Here is a 12042-nt window from a genome sequence, read left to right on the forward strand (position 1 = left end):
TCTGGTAGGTTTTTATAGTTTATGACTAGAAGAAACCCATCAGGACCTCTACTTTTTGATAGTGAGATCGAAAGCACAACTCGCAGAAACTGAAGAGAGATAAGGTGATGTCTACAATACATAGAGGAAGGGCAAGAGGAAGACATCGATACCATAACCGAAGAGATGGCTGAAAATCAGAAAAATCAACTTCCTTCTATGGTTGCTACAGATCCAATAAATCAGAATCCTAACCCTTGTACTATGCATGATTATGCTAAACCTACTTTAACAGGAGCCGAATCGAGCATAGTTAGACCTGCTGTTGCTGCAAATAATTTTGAACTGAAACCTAACACAATTCAAATGATACAATAGTTTGTTCAGTTTGATTGTTTGCAGGACGAGGATCCAAACACTCATTTAGTGAATTTTCTAGAGTTTTGCAAATAAGATCAATGGCATTTTTTACGATGCCATTCGCCTTCAATTGTTTCCCTTTTTGTTGAGAAACAAAGCTAAACAGTGGTTGAACTCGTTACCACGAGGGTCAATCACTACTTGGGAACAAATGACCGAAAAATTCTTACTTAAATATTTTTCACCAGCTAAAATGGTTAAGTTGAGGAATGATATCTCTTCTTTTGTGCAGATGGATCTAGAAACACTCTATGATGCATGGGAGAGATACAAGGATCTATTGAGAAGGTGCCCTCACCATGGGTTACCTTTGTGGTTACAGGTTTAGACTTTTTACAACGGTGTGAACCCCTCAACAAGACAACTTATCGACACAGCCGCTGGTGGAACTTTAAACAACAAAACACCTGAAGAGACTTATGAATTTATTGAAGAGATTTCACTGAATAACTATCACTGGCAAGTCATGAGAATAAAGCCAACAAAAGCAGCCGGTGTTTTCAACCTCGACATGGTTACTATGCTATCTAACAGGTAGAACTTTTAAATAAAAAGATTGATGGTTTATATGGTTCTACTCAGGTACATCCAGTGATGAGGTGCGATGCAAATGGAGGAGGAGTGCATACAGAATATCAATCTTTCAATCCTAGCACAGAGGAGGAACAAGTTCAATATATGGGTAATAATAATTCTAGACCTCAAAATAACCCATACAGTAACACTTATAATGTAAGTTGGAGGAATCATCCCAACTTCTCGTGGGGTGGCAAGGAAATCAAAGGCCATAACATCCTGCAGGCTTCCAACAACAACCTTACCAGCAAGAGAAAAAGCAGAACCTTGATGAGATGATTACAAAATTTATTTCAGTAGTGGAAACCCGTTTTCAGAACACTAACCTAAAACTGCACTTAAAAATCAGCAAGCATCGATCCAAGGGCTCGAGAATCAAATTGGACAGCTGGCTAAGATGATTTCAGAGAGACCACCAGGGAGTCTACCTAGTAATACCAAACCCAGCCCAAAAGAGCATGCTTACGAGTGGGAAAGTGTTAGCTGAATCTGAAAAGAAGCCACCACAAGAAGCTGACAGAACCAAAGGAGAGGAAGTAAAACCGGAAAACAATGACAATCCAATGCCAAAGGAATATAAACTACCAATCCCATATCTAGCAAAGTTAAAAAAAGACCGCATGGATGCACAATTCGGTAAATTTCTTGAACTTTTTAAACAACTGCATATCAACTTACCTTTTGTTAAAGCAATATCGTTGATGCCTACCTGTGCAAATTTTTTAAAGGAGCTTCTAACAAATAAAAGAAAGTTTGAAGACTTATCTACAGTAGAACTTAATGAGGAGTGCTCGGCCATACTCCAAAATAAACAGCCAACCAAACTAAAAGATCCAGGAAGTTTTACTATTCCCTGCTTAATTGGTAGTTTGAATGTTGATAAGGCACTAGCTGATTTAGGCGCTAGCATTAATTTGATGCCATATAAAATGTTTAAACAACTTGGTCTTGGGGAACCTAAACCCACTAGGATGAGTGTAACACCCCGTACCCGAGTCCGTTACCGGAATCGGACACAAGGTGCACACAGACTTAACTATTTTCACAGTCCATTTAGAAATTTCCAGACTAGCTGGTCACTGCATCACTGTTGCCTTAAAAATCATATATTCAGTTTCAAAGCTCGAAAATTTATTTTGTAATTTTTCCCTGAAACTAGACTCATATGTCCATCTACAGATTTTTTTCTAGAATTTTTGGTCAAGCCAATTAGTACAGTTTATTAGTTAAAGTCTCCCCTATTCCAGGGTTTGACTACACTGACCTTCGTGCGTTACAAATTGAATATCTCCTTGTACAGGGATTTAATACCGATTTCGTTTGTTTCTATAGAAACTAGACTCAGAGAGGAATCTATACATATATGGCATGACTCCTAATTATCTCTGGTTAATTTAAAATGAATTTCCAAAGTCAGAACAGGGGATCCAGGAACCATTCTAACCCTGTTTCACGAGAACTTTAATATCTCTTAACATATAACTCATATGACCGTTTCGTTTCTTCCATATGAAAGTAGATTCATCAAAGTTCATTTGCATAATTTATTCACTATTTAATACCATTCCTACTATTTTTAGTGATTTTCCACATCCACATCACTGCTGCTGTCAGCATCTGCCTTTAAGGTAGGCTTTACCTATTTCATGATTTCCATGATTCAATTGGCCCTTTTTGCATACATAGCACAAAGTGTGATCATGATTAACCATTCCAATGGCTAATCGTTTCAAAACAATTCCATACCTCATAATGATCAACATACAAACGATTATGGTACTATTCTAAAAACGTATATAAGCCATTTTCGCATGGCTATCCAAGTTTACACAAAACCGAAAGGTACATGACCTTCAACAAAAGGGTAGTCCTATACATGCCATTTCAAAGTTCAACCAAAATTGTACCAAAATGGGGGCTTTGATAGTGTGGGAGACTTCGACTTCCAAAAATCCCGAGTCCGATAGCTGAGAGCCAAAATCTACAAACAAAGAAACAGAGAAAACGGAATAAGCAATTTATGCTTAGTAAGTTTGAGCAAGAAATTCCAGCACAACAAAAGCATAGCATTCATAAAGCTAACGGATAATTTCATATGCACAAATTCTCAATATCCTACTCATTTCACATTCCAACCCCTATGTTCATACATAAGGGATCATCTTAGCCAAATACCGAAACTCATTACTCGATGAGCGAATATTATTGAAGGAATCAACTAATTCAAGCACATACGAACATACCTCATTGCTGGAATTTTTCAAGCGTATTAACTGAAAATTTTACAGCAATATCGCTCATTCTCGAATCACGTACCTTCGGAATTTAACCGGATATAATGACTCGCTCAAATGCCTTCGGGACGAAGCCCGGTTATAGTGACTCGCACGAATGCCTTCGGACTTAACCCGGGTTTAGTAACTTGCACAAATGCCTTGGGCTTAGCCCGGATTTATTAACTTCATACGAATGCCTTCGGATCCTAGTCCGGATATAGTCACTTAGCACAAAGCCTTTGGGACTTAGCCCGGACATCATTCGAATAACCGAGCACAATTATCAATAAATTATGACACATTCGTATTTCATTTTCATTAGCAAAAACACAAGGCACTTTTCACACTTGCAATTTCGGCTCAATAGCCACACACAAAGAGCACGATTTTAATTTGCTTTAAACATGATCTAATCAATTCAGAATTTAAGCTCTATTACTCAAGAACTTACCTAGGATGTCGTCGAACGATTTCAATGGCTATTCGACCACTTTTTCCTTCCCTTTGTCGGATCTAGTTCCCCTTTGCTCTTGAGCTTAATTTAACAAATAAATCGATTTAATCATTTGAGCATCGAAAGAGGAAGACAAGGTACTTAGCCAATATATATACTCATTAGGCATCAAAGTCGCATGTGTACGAAATCATGAATCGAACTCAACACATTAGTTAATATTCCTCCCTTCCCCTCTAGTATTTTCGGTCAAGAGAGAATGAAAAATGGATGAACAAATTTTTTTCTTTTCTCTTCCTCAATACACGACAATGGGGCATGCATGAGACCATTTTTTTCTTTTTCCATTTCTTTATTACCCATGCTCATTAATTTATTTTTTCACCCATGATTCACCAACAAAACATGTCTATGACATGTTTTGCCCATATTCTTTGTCATGGCGGCCATCACTTGTAAAAGAGGGTATTTGACATGCAAGGCCATTGTTTTGCATGCATGCTTTAATTAGTCATCACACATTCCCCCATCATACTTTCAAAGTTTTCTACTAGGTCCTTTCTAGTGAAATTCACATTTATAACTCTAAATTAAAGCATCAAAAATGTCACACATGAGTTAACACATATTATAGGCATCAAAATAAATATCAAATTATTTTTATGCCTCGGTTTTTGTGGTCCCGAAACCACATTCCGACTAGGGTCGTTTTAAGGCTGTCACAATGAGTATTCAACTAGCCAATAGATCTGTTAATATCCTAGGGGTATTATAGAGGATGTACTTGTAAAAGTAGATAACTTTATATTCCCTATTGATTTCATTGTACTTGACATAGATGAAGATGCTGAAGTGTCTTTAATTTTAGGGCGTCCATTTTTAGCCACTGCTAGGGCTGTTATTGATGTGGGTGATGGTAAATTGGTACTTAGATAGGTGACGAAGAGATTATTTTTAAAATTTATGATGCCATGAGATTTTCTAGGGAACAAGATGACTCATGTTATTTTATTGACTCTATTGATCATGCTACTCAAGATTCTTTTTAGGAAATCATACATAAGGACACGTTGGAACTGTATCTTGCCCAAGGAGAGGAGGTAGATGATGATTCCAATGAAAACTCCCCAAGACAAGCAGAATATGAGGGTATTAAGGTAAACGATAAACTTAAGCAAAAACCCTCTATTGAAGAACCTCCCAAGCTGGAACTTAAACAATTGCCAAATCACTTGGAATACGTATTCCTTGGAAATAATTCTACACTACTAGTGATTATTGCTTCTAACTTGTAACCCAAGGAGAAAGAGGAATTACTCCAAGTATTAAGAGAGCATAAAAGGGCCATAGCTTGGAAAATTTCTGACATTAAAGGGATCAGCCCTTCTTTTTGTACCCACAAAATTTTAATGGAAGATGAATATAGGCCATGCGTGCAATCTCAAAGACGATTGAACCCCAACATAAAGGAAGTTGTTAAAACTGAGGTAATTAAACTCCTAGATGCTGGAACTATTTATCCTAGTTCTGACAGTTCTTGGGTAAGTCCAGTGCAGGTTGTTCCTAAGAAAGGAGGCATGACTATTATAACCAATGAGAAGAATGAATTAATTCCAACAAGGACAGTCACATGTTGGAGAGTTTGCATTGACTATAGGAAGCTGAATGATGCCACGAGGAAAAATCACTTCCCGCTACCATTCATCGACCAAATGTTGGAAAGATTATCAGGGCACATGTACTACTATTTTCTAGACGGACTCTCTGGTTATTTTCAAATCCCAATAGCTCCTAAAGATCAAGAAAAGACGACATTTACATGTCCATACGGTACGTTTTCTTATCATAGAATGCCTTTTGGATTATGCAGTGCTCTTGCAACTTTTCAACACTACATGATGGCCATTTTTGACGAACTCGTAGAAGATATCATAGAGGTATTTTTGGATGATTTCTAGGTATTCGATAACTCTTTCCATATTTGCCTTAAAAAATTTAAAACGAGTTTTAATAAGATGTGAGGAAACGAACCTTGTACTTAATTGGGAAAAATGTCACTTTATGGTTCAAGAAGGTATTGTGTTAGGACATAAAATTTCTAGTAAAGGGATTGAGGTTGATAAATCTAAAATTAAAACCATTGAAAAACTACCTCCTTCTAGTTCAGTTAAGGCTATTAGAAGCTTTTTAGGACATGCTGGGTTTTATAGAAGATTTATTAAAGACTTTTCTAAAATAGCTAAGCCTTTGACTAAATTACTAGAAAAAGATGTGCCTTTATTTTCAATCAAGAATGTTTAGCAGCATTTAATGATCTAAAGAATAAACTGATTAATGCTCTAATTATAATCGCACCTGATTGGAACTTACCTTCTGAACTAATGTGTGATGCGAGTGATTTTGTAGTAGGTGCAGTTTTGAGACAGCGAAGAGACAAGCATTTTCAACCTATCTATTATGCTAGCAAAACTTTGACCACCGCACAAGAAAACAACACCACCACGAAGAATGAGCTGCTAGCTGTGGTTTTGCACTCTATAAATTTAGGCCATATCTAATATTGTCTAGAATTGTCATTTATACTGACCATTCTACTCTTTGCTACCTTCTAAATAAGATTGATGCAAAACCTCGACTCATTCGATGGATTCTGTTATTGTAGGAATTTGACTTAGAGATTCAAGATAAGAAAAGAGCTGAAAATCTCTCGGTTGATCATCTTTCTAGGTTTGAAAATTTAAGTAGCAAAGAGCTAGATGAAGTTGAAATAAATGACTCGTTCCCTGAAGAATAGTTTTTCGCTATATCTGATTCTAAGGTACCTTCGTTTGCAGACGTTGTGAATTTTTTAGCCGCTAATGTTACAACAAAAGGGTTGACACATCAGCAAAAGAAGTGATTCTTTACTGATGTGAAAAACTATTTTTGGGAAGACCCTTTTCTTTTCCGTATATGTGTAGATCAAGTCATTAGGAGATGCGTTATAAGGTCAGAAGCATTGAAAATCTTGAAACATTGCCACTCAGGACCGAATGGAGGACATTACAGTGGAAATAAGACCACACATAAAACACTCAAATTAGGTTTTTATTGGCCCACTCTATTCAAAGACGCCAACAGGTATGTTACTTTTTGTGACAAATGCCAATGGACAGGTAATATCTCCAAACGCAATGAAATGCCTCAGGCATATATACTTTCATGTGAAATATTTTACGTTTGGGTATCGACTTCATGGGTCCATTCCCTAGTTCATTTGGGAATAAATACATCTTAGTAGTTGTTGATTATATGTCCAAGTGGGTTGAAGCCCAAGCTTTACCTACTAATAATGCTAGAGTAGTAGTACGATTCCTTAAGAAACTTTTCTCTCGATTTGGAACACCTAGAGCACTTATCAGTGATAGGCGTACTCATTTTTGTAACGCCCAAATTGACAAGACCTTTAAGAAACATGGAGTTCACCACAGAATAGCTACCCCTTACCACCCTCAAACTAATGGCCAAGTCGAAGTAGCAAACCAAGATCTTAAACGTATCCTAGAAAAGATAGTAGAATTAAATAGTAAAGATTGGACAATGAAAGTAGATGATGTTTTATGGGCTTATAGAACTACTTTCAAGACCCCCATAGGAACATCACCTTACAAACTTGTTTATGGAAAAAGTTGTCATCTACCATTTGAGTTAGAACACAAGGCATTCTGGGCTATAAAATTTCTAAACTTTATCCCAAACTTACAGGTGAAAATAGGTTGATACAGTTGAATGAGTTAGATGAGTGGCGAACCAATGCATATGAAAATTCACGCTATACAAGGAAGCAACGAAGCACCTCCATGATGCTCGTTTAAGACAACGCAAGCAATTTTAAGTTGGAGATCTTGTCCTGTTATATAACACAAGGCTCAAATTGTTCCCTGGGAAGCTTCAATCACGATGGTTAGGTCCTTTCGTAGTCCAAACTATCTTTCCATATGGCACAGTAGAGGTAAGTCACCCATCACAAGGCACTTTCAAGGTAAATGGACATCGTCTCAAACTTTACAACGGTGAGAATTTTAAAGATGATAGAGAGGAGCTACGACTCCATGAACTTTCCTAAATATACCCACAAGGTAGAGTCGAGCTTAGACTCTAAATAAGCACTTCTTGGGAGGCAACCCAAGCACTAACCTCACTAAATAAGGTTTAATTTTTCTTTAACCGTTCATAGTTTAACTACAGGAAATTTTGACATTTGACAGGGATGAACACGACCTAGCCGACGGGTATGCTTTAGGCCGTGCTCCTACCACAGGCAGTGACATGGCCATGCTATACGACCATGTGAAAATAGAGAAAAAATTTTCCCAAAACACGAGATTCGATACATTGCCATGGCCGTGTGACATGGGCGTGGGCAATCCTACCAAATTAACACGGGCGTGCGACACGCTCGTGCCCACCACCCGTGGTCGAGACTGTCAAAAGAACATGGGCGTTGGAGAAGCGAACCACATCGTGCACGGTCGTGCGATACGACCATGTGACCACACGGCTTAGACACATGAGCGCATCCTCAAGCCGTGTGCCAATTTCTCGTTTTGTGATAAACAAGGGCTAGACGCGAGAAACACGGGCATGGGACATGGCCGTGTGCGACCCGTGTTGAGCTACACGGCCGTTCCTCTTTTTTAACTTATATTATTTTTATTTTTACTTTTATTTCTATTTCTATTTATTTTTGAAGAATCGTGTTTATATTTTTAAAACTCTACTTATCTTTATGTTTATTATCGAATTATTCCCTTAATTCTCTTTCACAGTGGTGTCTTCTCTTTTATCCCTCAAAATCATGCCTTTCCTTTAGCTTTATCTTCAATTCTCGCTCTCACTAATCCAGGGATTTCGTCCACAATGTCAGAGCAGTTTCACTTCTCTCCCTCTCTTTTGATATTATCTTTATATCACTAATATATATCTTTACACATTGAGGACAATGTACATTTTAAGTGTGGGGGGATTATTTATATCATTATCAGAAAAAATCCCTGAATTGTGCCTTATTCTCACGTGATTCACTCATATCACTATTAGAATGAATTTTGATTGATTTATGATTTTTATTGGTATGTCTTGAATTAAAACATACGCATTTATGCATTAATTGTTTAAACATTAAGGAATTAAAGAATCAAGCATGATAAGTTGATTTTTGAGAATTAAAAATTTTTAGGTTGTTTCCCCAAGTTTAAGTATTATCTTGAGTTGAAATTCATATGTTTAACATCAAAAAGCCATAATTTTTGTGAGATCTTGAGCCTTTAGAGCATATATTATTTCTTTCATGCTCACTTTTTTTTATTGCTATGAGTGCGTCAATATTAATTTGTTATTCTAGAACTTGCTTCGATTATGCATGTCAAGACCACATCATTAATTTGATATGTCAAGATGATAAAGGCACTTAGGTTTAACCCACTCACTCCATAAAAGTCTACCTTCATAATTAACCCTTAGCGAACCTTCTTGAGCCAAACAAGCCATTCATTGATTTATCCTCAATATTAACCCATAGCACATTATTGTTGAAATCCCCTCATTTTATCCCTATTTTTGTCGATATTTAATTTGAATAAATTGCTTAGCTATGTTTTATTTTTGATAGTTAGCAAAGTTCTATGTTATTTGATTTGATCTTGAAAAAAAAAACATACATACATATTGTAGTAATTTTTCGTTTTTGAGCTTAAGTATTTAATTCTATATTCCATGAAGAAAAACTCAATTCTAGGATCTTCTAATTAGGAATGTAATTTATCAGTTTTAGTATTTTTTCTAGTTAGGTAATTTTTCAATTTAATCTCGATTCTAACCTTTTCTTTTAGCTTGTGACCACACCCCCTAACCAAAGCCACGTTACAACCCTCTAAAGACCTTTTGATTGATGTATCATCTCAATATATAGTGGTACAGATTTGATTTTCACGCAAGCCTATGGTAATAACTTTTCATATTGACTGTTGAGTGCTAAATTTCTTGTCCTTTTAAACACCTCGAGTGATTTGTGTGAATCTTTAGTGAGGATGTGAAACTCTGTGATATTTTGAATCAAAGGTGATTACTCAAATGAGGGGAGACACCTATGTTTTCGTGATAAAATGCTCAACTTGGAATGTTTGAAACTTTGATATTCTTCGAGTTGAATTTTCAATGTATGATTTCTTATTGATTATTTTTAGACATTATTGATGAGAATTATAAGTTGAGAAGATTTTATTTTGATTGTGAGTTAAGGATTTTGATTGAGGACAAGCAAATGCTTAAGTGTGGGGGTATTTGATAAGTCGTAATTTATACATATTTTTATCCCATGCTTAGCATATTTTTGGATGAATTATCATCAGATTTGTGGAATTCGATGCTTCTAATCCTTTAATTTAATGTTTAATACTTAGGTGAGCATAGGAGAGTAAAAAGAGCGAAAAACGGGCCAAAAATGGAGAAAATGGGTCAACAGGGGAAATCAACACGGCCTGGACTTCCTCACACGGGTAGCTCACACGCCCGTGTCTATTTAATAGATTGCAACAAGACCTAAGCTGTAACGCCCCGTGCCCGAGACCGTTTCCGGAGTCGAACACGAGGTGTTAACAGACTTATTTCATTGTAAAACACAGTTCATTTAAAATTTCCAGACAAGCTGGCTAACTGTGTCACTGTCACCTTAAAAATTATATCTCGAGTTTCAAAACTCGGAAACCAGTTCTGTAAATTTTTTTTGAAACTATACCCATAAGTCCATCTACAAATATTTTTCTAGAATTTTTGGTCGGGCCAATTAGTACAGTTTATTAGTTAAAGTCTCCCCTGTTTCAGGGTTCGACTGCTCTAACCTTCATGCATTACGACTTATATATCTCCCTGTACAGGGCTTCAATACTTATGCCGTTTATTTCTAAGGAAACTAGACTCAAAAAGGAATCTATACATATATGACATGAATTATAATTATCTCTGGTTAATTTATAGTGAATTTCCAAAATCAGATCAGGAGATCCAGAAATCGCTCTGGCCCTGCTCCATGAAAACTTAATTATCTCTTAAAATACGACTTATATGATCGTTTTGTTTCTTCCATATGAAATTAGATTCATCAAGGTTCGATCACATAATTTATTCACTATTTAATTCCATTCCTACTATTTTTAGTGATTTTTCAAATTTACATCACTGCTGCTGTCAGCATCTGCCTTTAAGGTAGACTTTACCTATTTCATAGTTTCCATGATTCAACTAGCCCTTTAGCATATATAGCACAAAATATGATCATGATTAACCATTCCAATGGCCAATCATTGCCAATCATATCCACACCTCTCATTAACCATATACATACAAAATGATTATAACACTATGCTCAAAATATATAAGCAATTTTCGCATGGCTATCCAAATATATACAACACCAAAGTACTTGACTAACAACAAAAGGGTAGTCCTATACATGCCATTTTCAGAGTTCAACCAAAAGTGTACCAAAAGGGCTTTGATAGTGTGGACGACTTCGACTTCGACAATCCCGAGTCTGATAGCTGACGAACCAAAATCTATGAAATAGAGAATCAAAGAAACGGAATAAGCATTTAATGCTTAGTAAGTTTTGAATAATGAAATTAGTTTCGGCTAAGGTATAACATTCATATAGCTAAATGAATAACTTCATATATGCACATTTTCATAATCATACTTACTTTACACTTCAACCAATATATTCATACACAAGGTATCAAACCTATCCAAAGGCTGAAAATTCGTTAATCAATTTAACGGATACTATTTAAAACGAATCGACTTTTCTGATGCATGTACAAAACATACCTTATCGTTTGGATTTTATGAGCGTATTAATTGAAATTATTACAGCAAGATCGCTCACTTCGAAACCCAAGTATCTTTGGGATTTATCCGGATATAACAACTCGCACAAATGCCTTCGGGTCCTAGCCCGGATACAGCAACTCGCACAAATGCCTTCGGGTCTTAGCCCGGATATAGCAACTCGCACAAATGCCTTCGGGTCTTAGCCCGGTTATCATCCGAATAATCATGCACATATGTCCACAAATCATAACACATTTTTATTTCGTTATCATTACTAGAACCCAGACACAAGGCACTTATCTACCATTACCATTTTCGGCTCAATAGCCACATACAAAGAGCATGGTTTTGATTCGCTATATAACATGATCTAATCGAGTCATAATCTAAGTTCCATTACTCGAAAACTTACCTTGGATGCTGTCAAACGATTTCAACGGCTATTCGATCACCTTTTCCTTTCCTTTATCG

The 12042-nt window shown here is 36.4% G+C and overlaps 1 non-coding gene across 1 annotated transcript; it reads right to left on the reverse strand.

Moving 5' to 3' along the window:
* Positions 1–598: 598 nt before the first annotated feature.
* On the reverse strand, positions 599–705 carry LOC128290919 (small nucleolar RNA R71). The gene has a single exon (XR_008280698.1). It is a non-coding gene; the product is annotated as a small nucleolar RNA R71 (small nucleolar RNA).
* Positions 706–12042: the final 11337 nt, after the last annotated feature.

This window comes from Gossypium arboreum, chromosome 3 (genome assembly GCF_025698485.1).
Source record: "Gossypium arboreum isolate Shixiya-1 chromosome 3, ASM2569848v2, whole genome shotgun sequence".
NCBI lineage: Eukaryota > Viridiplantae > Streptophyta > Magnoliopsida > Malvales > Malvaceae > Gossypium > Gossypium arboreum.